The sequence below is a fragment of the Trichosurus vulpecula genome, chromosome 2, assembly GCF_011100635.1.
Source record: "Trichosurus vulpecula isolate mTriVul1 chromosome 2, mTriVul1.pri, whole genome shotgun sequence".
NCBI classification, from domain to species: Eukaryota; Metazoa; Chordata; class Mammalia; order Diprotodontia; family Phalangeridae; genus Trichosurus; species Trichosurus vulpecula.
In genome coordinates, this window is record NC_050574.1 from 97,796,234 (window position 1) to 97,806,880 (window position 10,647).

At 39.6% G+C, this 10,647-nt stretch overlaps 1 pseudogene; it reads right to left on the reverse strand.

Moving 5' to 3' along the window:
- Positions 1–4,721: 4,721 nt before the first annotated feature.
- On the reverse strand, positions 4,722–5,517 carry LOC118836690 (annotated as a pseudogene).
- Positions 5,518–10,647: the final 5,130 nt, after the last annotated feature.

The window sequence follows — 10,647 nt, forward strand, 5'->3', positions numbered from 1 at the left end:
TTCTACAGTCATGCCTATATGGAGACCTACAATTTCATTTAGTATCGGGAACTCCTAGATAAAAACTCCCACTACCCCAACGCCATTCAGCACCTTTTCTGCAACATATAGTCATAGAAGGGGGCCTGTAATAATTGTACAGGGTCACACAACCAGTATGTGTCAGAGACAAGGCTAATATAGATCTTTCTAGAACCAAGGCTTGCTGCTATATACTGCTGCCTCTCATAGTTGGTCCTTGAAATTGTGACTTTGTTTTTCCTGGAAAATGTGTTATATGTAAAAATTATATATGTTGAATATAGTTCTAGCACTTACAATCTTATGACAGGTTCTAGGATCAGGGATGGGGAACCTGCAGCCTTGAGGCTACATGTGGCCCTCTAGATCCTCAAGTGTGGCTCTTTGACTGAATCCAAACTTCACAGAATAAATCCCCTTAATAAAAGGATTTGTTCTGTGAAACTTGGACTCGGTCAAAAGGCTACACCCGAGGACCTAGAAGACCACATGTTCCCCACCCCTAGATGTGAATCATGGTAGTCAAAGATTGTCTCAGCAAAGGAACCGACATCATCAGCATACATGATCCATTTATTCCATCCATATAGCCTAAGCAGTAGTGGTATTAATCATTGCTGCCCCAAACATTGTACAGCGATTACACTGACTCAAGCAAAGAGCTGAAAACAATGTACCACCTGTGGCATGGTCCATTGGTTTCCCACACATAAAAATAACCCAAGAGTTAAAAAGCTTCCTTTCTGCTGCTGATATTCAGACTAACACTCTAAAAGCTTTTCTACATATCGCCCTCTCCCCCAAATCTCTGTGTCTGTTAAAAATGTGTGCCCTGATGGACCAGCTCTCTGGACTGTCCATCTGACTACATTTCATAGCTTTTTTTAGATAATTATCATAGTTCATTCACCTAGCTTTTCTTCATGTGAATAGTTAGTTCGAGTTCTTGAGCCGTTATAACCTTATTTAAGATGCTCTTCAATATCCAATTTCCTTATAGATCTATGGATCATACTTTAGAATCATCAAATGACTAGTCTAGAGATAGAAAAGGAATTAGAAGTCTCCCAATCAAGCCCATTCATTTTACAAATGATGAAAAGATCTCAGAGAGGTTAAGCGACTTGCCTAAGGGAACAAGTGGCAGAGCCAGAATTCGAACTCAGCTCCTTTGCTTCTGAATTAAATGTGCATCCCACTTGCAGTACAGTCTCCCTGTGTGCCCATGTAAGGCAGATCAGAATAAATGTCTCTCATTTGCCAGTTTGACTAACTTCTATTTTGTATTAGCTACAATTTTTTTCTTTTTCTTTAAATTTATTTATTTTTAGTTTACAACATTCAGTTCCACAAGCTTTTGAGTTTTGAATTTTCTCCCCCTCTCTCCCCTCCCCACTCCCCAAGATGGCATGCAATCCAATATAGGCTCTACATATACATTCATATTAAGTATATTTTCATATTAGTTGTGTTGCAAAGAATTATAACCAATGGAAGGAACCACAAGAAAGAAGAAACAAAACAAAACAAAAAAGAGAGAGGGCAAATAGTATGCTTTGATCTGCATTCAGACTCCATAATTCTTTCTCTGAATGTGGATAGCATTTTCTATCATGAGCCTTTTGGAGTTGTCTTAACCTTGCATTGCTGAGAAGAGCCAAGTCTATCGAAGTTAGTCATTGCACAATGAGGCTGTAAGTGTGTACGATATTCTCATTCTGCTCCCCTCACTCAGCATCAGTTCATATCTTTACAGGTTTTTCTGAAGTCTATCTGCTCATCATTTCTTACAGCACAATAGTATTACATTACAATCATATACTACAACTTATTCAGCCATCCCCCAATTGATGAACATCCCCTCAATTTCCAGTTCTTTGCCACCACAAAAAGAGCTGCTATAAATATTTTTGTACATGTGGGTCTTTTTCCCATTTGTATGATCCCTTTGGGATACAGCCCTAGAAGTGCTATTGCTGGGTCAAAGGGTATGCACATTTTTATAGTTCTTTGGGTATAGTTCCAAATTGCTCTCCTTAACCACAATTTTAAGATCCCAAATGAAATATTATTTTAATAATGTATATAAATGACCCTCATAAAGCTAAAAGCCTCCCTCCATCCTTCAAAGTCTTAGATCAACTGTATTGGTAATAAAAAAAAAAACATTGTACTTGAGGGTTTAGATATGAGTTCTAATCTTTGCTTTACCATTCAACTTCCCATATGATCTTTAAGGGACAAAGATGCAGATGAGTCAAGTGACTTTTCCAAAGTCACATAGCTATCAAGTGGCAAAAAGAAGACTTCCAACTCCAATTGCAGAATTTGCTCCACTATATCAAAAACCAAAATCCCAGCTTTTCGTATTAAAATGATTAAGCATTCAAGCTTTAAGTCGAGGGTTAGAAAAGATGGCCTCTGGGGTTCCTTCAGTTCTGTAGTCCTATACCTCCTGAAGATATTGGGCCTGAAGATAATGACCCAAAGATATTGAAAATGTTTGTGTCTTTGCTAATGGCCAATGACTGTGCTTCCAAAGAAGGCTCTATGGCCTCAGAAATGTTAACATCATTAAACAGAAATGCTCACTCCAGGGTGAGTTTCTGCTTTCGAAGCTCTAGGGGTTGGATACATGAGTCACCCTGTAGGATGCCATTCCAACTGGTAGGAAACGGCTTTTCCTTCAAATAAATTTCACTTTCAGAGAAGGCTTTAAAGCACATTACTGATAGGGCCATGAAATGTTTGGCTCCATGTAAATCCTTCCACAGCCAAAGGAAGCATCCTGATGGACCCAAAAAGCTTTCCTCAGGTCCAGGAAATTCTTAGCCGCGGTGGCTGAGGAGTGATCTGGTGGAAAGACTTCTTCATTCCCTTTCTCACAAGGTCCTTTTGAGAGAATATATAATAACGGGAATTAATCAGCTAGAACCAAACCGTGAACCGAGTTCCTCAGCACAGCAGGGTGTCTTTTCACCTTCCCCATATGTCACCATGGCAGCTCATCCTCCACAGCTTGCCCTAATGGGTTTTCCTTAAGTCTCCTTTTGCCTCCTCCTCTCATGGAATAAAGAAATAACGCCCATCGGCTTCAGTGCTAGCAGATGTTTTAAAGGGAAATGCTTTAGCTGGTATCCAATACGTCTCCCTTTCCCTCTCTCCCTACCTCCCCCAGTCCCAATGGTGTCTATAGGCTTTTGAAAAAGAAATCATAAAGGATGAGATATTCTTTGCCTGAGACAATAAGCAATGCCAAAAGGCAGTGTGGTGAAGAAGGCTACATTTACAGCCAGGGGACCTGAGTCCTAGTCCCAACTCCATTACTTACTGGACAAATGGCCTATCTCAGACTCAGTTTCCTCATCAGGAAAAAATGGAATAAAGGCTTGCCCTCCTTGACTCACAAGATTGTTGTGAAGATCAATGAGATAATGTGTATGACTAATATAATAATGTATTAATGTGTGTGAAAGCATTTAAAGTCATAAAGCACATTACGATCCAAAACCAGCACTCTTGCTGACTCTCCTCATCTTAAGTCATTTAATCGATCCATGAAAATGGGGCTTTTGGTGAAGCTGTGTAGGAGGTGGGTAGCTCCGTATCAAGAGATCCATAAATGGCAGCTGAAATTCAGATGAAACCTAAGTGAATTCTATGTAAATTCAGGAAGGAAGAATCAGGGAAGGCCTCGTACAGGGGGTAGCACTTGAGCTGAGATTTGAAAGAAGCTGGGGATTCTACAATATGGAGAGGAAGGAAAAGGGCATTCCAGATATGGAGCCGCTGTGAAACGCTGGGAGAATGGGGAAATGCTAGAAGGCCAGTTCAGGTGTGTTAGAGAGTGTGAGGGGAGTAATACAAAATAAGCTAGAAAGGCAAATGGGAGCCAAATCCCTCATGGCAATAGGGGAGATTGTGGCATCAGATCTGCATTTGGTGAAATGTTTTGGTAGCTCTGTGTGGAAGGTGGATTGAGAGGGAAGAGACTGGAAAAAGGAAGACTAATTAAGAGGCTATTGCAATAGTACAGGTGAGTGTGGTCACATGGGTCAGAATTATAGTAGAATCTGTCTCTGAGACAAGAAGCAAAGAATTTAGCAATATCTTGGAAGGGAGATGAGAAAAGGAGCTGACTCTCTTCTCCAGAAATCTACAGATTGAGATGCACCTCAAAACGACAACTCTCAGATGCATTGTTTTGGAGAAGAAAAATAGATGGCCCACAGCTGGGTAAGGGACCATCTATCTCCCTGTAGGCACACAGCAATGGAAAGAGACTGAGACCTAGTGTAAAATGTGGAAAGGAGAAACTAACAACAAATATGTCTATAGCTGCTTAAAGACTTGAAAAGCATTTGGGCCTTACTACAATCACGGGATGTAAATACCATATGTATTATTATCCTTTTTTTTTTTTTTTTTTTTTTTTTTTTTACAGATGAGGAAACTTGTCCATGCGCACATAGCTAGGAAGTGTTAGAGTCAGGATTTAAAGCCAAATGTTTCCTGATCCCAAATCCCATACTCTTCTTGCTATACCAGGCTCATTAGAGCAAGGGCCTAGGGGTTGAGGAGTCAAATTCTCCTGCATTGCTCTTTTTTTAATTATTTAGTGACTTCATTTTCATTTTATAGAGGGGAAAAGAGTAGAAAACACAAAAGTCCTCTATCTACAGGCACAGGGAGACAGAACATCAGTGGCAGCAGCTGCAACTCTCCTTCTGGGGGGCTTTGCAGACGCAGCCCTGGGCACACTTGGCACATCCTGCTGGGCAGCAGGAGCAGCAACTTTTCTTGCAGGATTTGAATCAGCAGGATTTACATTTGCAGGAGCCAGCACAGGTGCAAGAGCTGCCATTCTCGCAGTTACAGTTGGGGTCCACGGCTGGCAGGTAGACATCAGGTATGCGGTTCTCACAGGAGGATGGATGGGAGAAAGATGTTATGGCACTGCTCTTTTAAAGAGATCATAGATAAGTGGTAAAAGAAAAGAAATGGGATGGTGACTTTGACCTAAATTGTGCTAACAGTTTTTTTAATCTGAGACTTTTTTTTAATTGTGCGCCCACTGGGCACTCCCGCCAGGCCCTCAGGCACCTATACTGATACCGAAGACTGGAAAGAATTTGGCCTTATTGCTCAGCTTGATGTCTGGTCAGCCCCATTCTTTCATTCTAACATGGACCCTACCCTCATGATAATGTGAGTTTTCTTGGCAACAGAATTCCCCTGAAGTTCTTTCTTATGAAACAAGTAGATTTTCCTTTTTCATATTTTGGTTGGAGGTTAGTAAGAACTTCCCTGCCTCCTACTTGACAAAGCTTATTGGCTCACCATTGGTTCCACACATTAGCCCACAAATTAAGAAGAATATAAGATATTTTGGGGGCAGTTGGTGACACAGTGGATAGAGTACTAGGCCTGGAGTCAGAAAGACTCATCTTCTTGAGTCCAAAACTGGCCTCAGACACTTACCAGCTGTGTGACCATGGGCGAGGGGTCACAAACCTGGTTTGCCTCAGTTTCTTCATCTGTAGAATGAGCTGGAGAAGGAAATGGCAAACCACTCCAGTATCTTTGCCAAGAAAAGTCCAAATGGGGTCACAAATACTTGGATACAACTGAACCCCAAAAATATGGTATTTTGGTTAGCACGCCATTGTTGACATAGCCCCAACATTTTGAACCCCGCTCATGTATGACTTGCAAAATGTATCTACATTGGCTTTGTGGGACTGCTTCCCAAAGGGAGGACAGAAGATGAAATTGGGTGAATGCAAAGGGGAAAAATGAAATTTAAAAAATCACAAAACTCCTTTATATATAAGTCTGATAAGATGAAAATATGTCATAAAGGAAAGGGCGGGACCTAGAAAAGAGAATTTTGGTAATCAAGCACCATTACAAAAAATGTTCCTAGCCAAAGTTGCCTATTCTTTGGAAAGGAAGACTTCTACTTCAATTGGAAGCTTACCTACCTTTCAGTAAGTAGCCTAAGTCTGAGTCTCATGATGCTTCCCATGCTGTTTATAGCTTCCTATTAGAAAATAAGCCAATTGAGCACAAGGATGTTTCTATGCTTTATTTTTGTAGCCATAGGGCCTAGCATTCAACAAATACATGTTAGCTTAAATCAACTTTCTTTCAGGTTATTGTCCTTTGTCCTTCGACCATGACATCAGGAAGGTAATACCATGATATGCAAGTGAATTGGATTTAAGTGAGATAAAATGACTTTCTTCCAGGCAGCATGGTGGTAAAAACACCGTCTCTGGAACCAAAGGACTGGAGTTCCAGTCACGCTCCTGACGTTTGCTACCTGGACAACCTTAAATAAGTTATTTAACCTCCCTCTCAGATTCAGTTTACTCCTCTGAAAAGTGATGGGGTTAAACAAGATGGCCTCTGAAGTTCCTTCTAATTCTAAACCTGTAATTCTTTTTAGTGACTAACATCCCCATCAAGGAAGCCCACTTTTAAATGGATGGTTAACACAGCAGGAGATATCATTAAGCCCTGCCTCACTCTGCTTTCATAAAATTTAGAGCATCTGGAAATTCTAAAAGTGACTCTCTCTTGAATTACTACTTTGTAGACTCCTCTCCCGGATATGAAGAGGCCAGTGGCTACTAAATCAGAAGAAGGAATTGAAGTCATGTCAGGACCTTGATCACTGATTGCCTCAGAAGAACCTGGGTCATGGTGATGTATTAACTGAAGAAAGTATCCTGTTGTGGTGCCACTGCTGACGTTGTCATTGACTGGACATTTCTGAGGAAACCAAGTTATCACTGATGCAGTCTCTAAGTCTTTGCTGTAGACCCTACTGTTAGGGTTCATATGTGAGTGCACAGCAAACTCATCTGTAGTACTATCTTTCAGGAACTCTGTTCCCAAGACAGCTGATTATGGGGCACCACCGCTCAGTTATCTTTGCTGGGCATGGGAATAATAGGCATATAGAACTGATTTTCCATGGTTTTCTTCACTGTTTTCATAGCACATGCTTCCATTTAGCTAAAAAAAGATGTTATTTTTTAATTAAATTTCCCTTAAAATACACATAGGTTTGAATTAAGGGGGGAAAGTATTGAGAGAAAGTGGAAAGGTTTTGCTAGAAAGACTTGAAAATAAATCTCTAGAGGTCTTGTGAACCCCACTAATGCAGCTGAGTTTTCCCTTCCCCAGGTCAGCCTCAGTTTGGATCAAGTTTAGGCCAAAGTTTTGGGTGAATTCTAATTTTATCTGAATTGCATGGAACTGCCATAGAATCTCAGAGTTATAAGAAATCTTAGAGCATTTCCAGCTATCACTTCTTGGTACTAGTTCTGCTCTCTGAGGCCAAGTGAAAACAAATCTAATCCTGCTTCCAAATCCTTCCTTCCAGAAGTTGAAGACTACAATCATGTTACTGTCCACCCTTTCCAATCCTCTCCTCCTCAAATCCTTCCTTCTGTTAATTAGTTATATTATGGCATGATTTTTAGTCTCTTTATCGACATAGTCACCTTCCTAGACTTGTGCTGCTTTCTTCTGATGGTTTCTAAAACAGTCCAATACTTTAGGTATGGCCTGAACACAGTGGAATCCAATGAGATTATCACCTCTGGGACTGTAACCAGATGTTCTTGTAACTGCGGTAAATTCCACTGACTTGGGTATGGATTGGGATAGTAGAGCAGCTTGTATGCAGGAAGGAATCAGGATCTGACTTAGGTCAACACATGCCCAAGTCACTGCTCATCTTGAGCATCTTTGGAATGGCATAATGAAGGTCCCAGGTTAATAGTAACATAACATGATGTGGTAGAGAAGAAAAGGATAGTCTTGCTTAGTCAGGTATAGTTATGCTAGGAGAGGAGGAAGTCCATGTTCCTATGGCATGTCCCTGAACCCTTGACCTGCCACTCCCCAGGAGAAAAAGGAGAAGTCGCAATGGGAGAAGAGAGGCCTCTGAAAAGGAGCATGAAACAATAATTGAACCTTAGAGGTGGAAGTCAAGGACCAGAAGGAGCAGGAGGTGTCACAGTACATGGTGCCTGGAGAGAAATAGAAGGTACAGGGCTAGTCAAGTCAAGTCAAGACAGTAAGCATTTTTCAAGCTCTTCCTATGTGCCAGGCACTCTGCTAAGCATTCAGGATACAAATACATGAAGAAAGATAGTTTCTGCCATCATGGAGCTTATATTCTAATAGGGAAAGATAATACATAAAAGGAATTGGAAAGGATTTTTTGGGAGAAGGGGGGTAGTGGTGGAGGGAGAAGTACTTGCAAAGACCATGGTGGAAAACTCCAGAGAGTCAGGCGTAGAGCCCAAAGAATGAAGACTAAGGTTCAAATCCCATTGTAATGAAAAAGCATCCCTTTCTGCTCCCTGATGGTTCTCTGGGACAAAACCCGCTGTGACCCTGTAATGGTTATGACTCTGATCATCTGACTCATCACTGTTACTAGATCACATTTGCATAGCATTTTATAGTTAACATGACGATTGCCTCATTAAAAAACCCTACAAAGTAAGCAGATGAGAATACTGAAATTTGTTCAAGGTCATGCAGCTAGAAAATACCAAAGCCAATTCTTCTGATTCCAAGTTCAATACTCAACTCTTATACCAATTACCTCTCTACACTATATATATAATTTTATTAATTAAATAAAAATTAATTTATTTTATTAATTCAATGTAACATCACTTTAGAGTTTTTTTTGGTATATCATTTAATATGTGTGTGTGTTTGTGTGTACCTTATAGTCTATACAAACCTGTACATTTCTTCACAAGTTTCTGTTGATGTTTACCCCCATCCTGTACTTACAGTTGATTTTTATCTAAGTATAAAAATTTATATTTATTTGTATTAAATTTAATCTTAGACTTAGTTCAAGTGTGTCAAGAACCACTGAGATCTCAATTCTATTCCCCACTCAAATAGCTATCTCTCCAAACTTGGCATCATATGCAAATCTAATAAGCCTGTCATCTATTTTCATTCGATTCATTGATAAAAATTTTGATCACACCAGAACAAAGCACAGAGCCAATATCACAACATTAACTAATACTGTTATCCAACTATCTCTGAATCCATTTAATTGTACTATCATTGGACTTGCGTTCTTTCATCTTGTCTACGAGTACATTGTGAGACTTTGTCAACTGCCTTGCTGAAACTTCATCTACAGCATTCCCCTGGTAGATCAATCTAGTAACCCACTAACAAGGGAACTAAAGTTAGTCCAGCATGACTGATTCTTCATGAACCCATGCTGGCTTGAAGTGATCACAACTCCCTTTTCTCAGAGCTTATAAGCTATCTGTTCAATAGACCATTCTAGAGATATTTTCCTCCTAGGAATTGATACCAAACTCTTCTGTTAATTGTTTAGATGCCCCCTTCTTCCCTTTTTCAGAAATGGGGACATTTAACCATCTCAGGTCCTGAGGGACCTTTCCTTTCCTTAATGATTCTCAAAAGATCACTGACATTGACTCAACTATCAAATCTTCTAGGTCAACAATTCCCCAGGAATATAATTCATCTAGGCCAGGTGATTTTATAAGTAACATTATAGCAGAGATGAGATAAAAGGTCATTATAGTCATGTGTGAAACCCTTCTTTTGCATAGGGAAGACCAACACTCCATAGAAGTGGTTTGTAGAAAGTCTGGCTAAAGGTTTCTTGTGATTTGGTAACCTGCAATTTTTCTTAGCCATTAGCAAACTTGCTTTCCATCTCAGTTCTGTCACTGAAAATCTCTCAGACTGAAATAGACTATACATTTCTCTTAAGTAGACTATGAATTTCTCTTGGCTCTCTCTCCATTTCTTTTGAGAGAGTTCTGCATTTTGTGACTCTCCATGAATTACAAGTAGTCTGTGTACAATGAACATCAGCAAAGTGTGCCTAGCTGGCATTGCCCATGCAAGTGTCTTCCTTTTATTCTACCTTAGTTTTTCTCTTAATTAGTGAGGCAAATTATCTTTACTCATTAATAATAGTTTCTAATAATAATTCCTAGCCTTTACATAGGCTTTTACATAAGGCTTTATAAAGCCTTTGATAAATGTTACATTTGATCCTCCACCTCTCCTGGAAGGTACATGCTATTGTTATGTCCATTTACAGATGAGGAAACTGAGGCAAACAAAGGTTAAATGACTAGTATATAGCTAGTAAGTGTCTGGGGCAAGATTTGAACTCAGATATTCTTGCCTTCAGGCATAGCTCTCTATCCACTGTGTCTCCTAGTTGCCTTGTTATTTCTAACAAGATCAACAAAAAATGTCCAGGCATAAGTTCATCCTGGGCTTTTTAAGCTTCTACTATTTTCAATATTTGTTAACCTAAAACTTTGGTTTCCTTTTTATTGAAAGTAAAGCTTTTATCCCTAAAACACTGTAAAAAATGGAAATTAGTCAAGAAAACTAGGGGAAAATGTAGATCTAAATGAATACTTAAATAATTACATCTAGAATAATGAGTGGTCAAAGAACAAATCATAGGAAAAACTGACACTATATAAAAGGGGATGATAACAATGAGACCTCACGCCAAAATATGAAAACTATAGCTGGAATGGTCCTCAGAAGAAAAATACAGATATTCTGTATGAT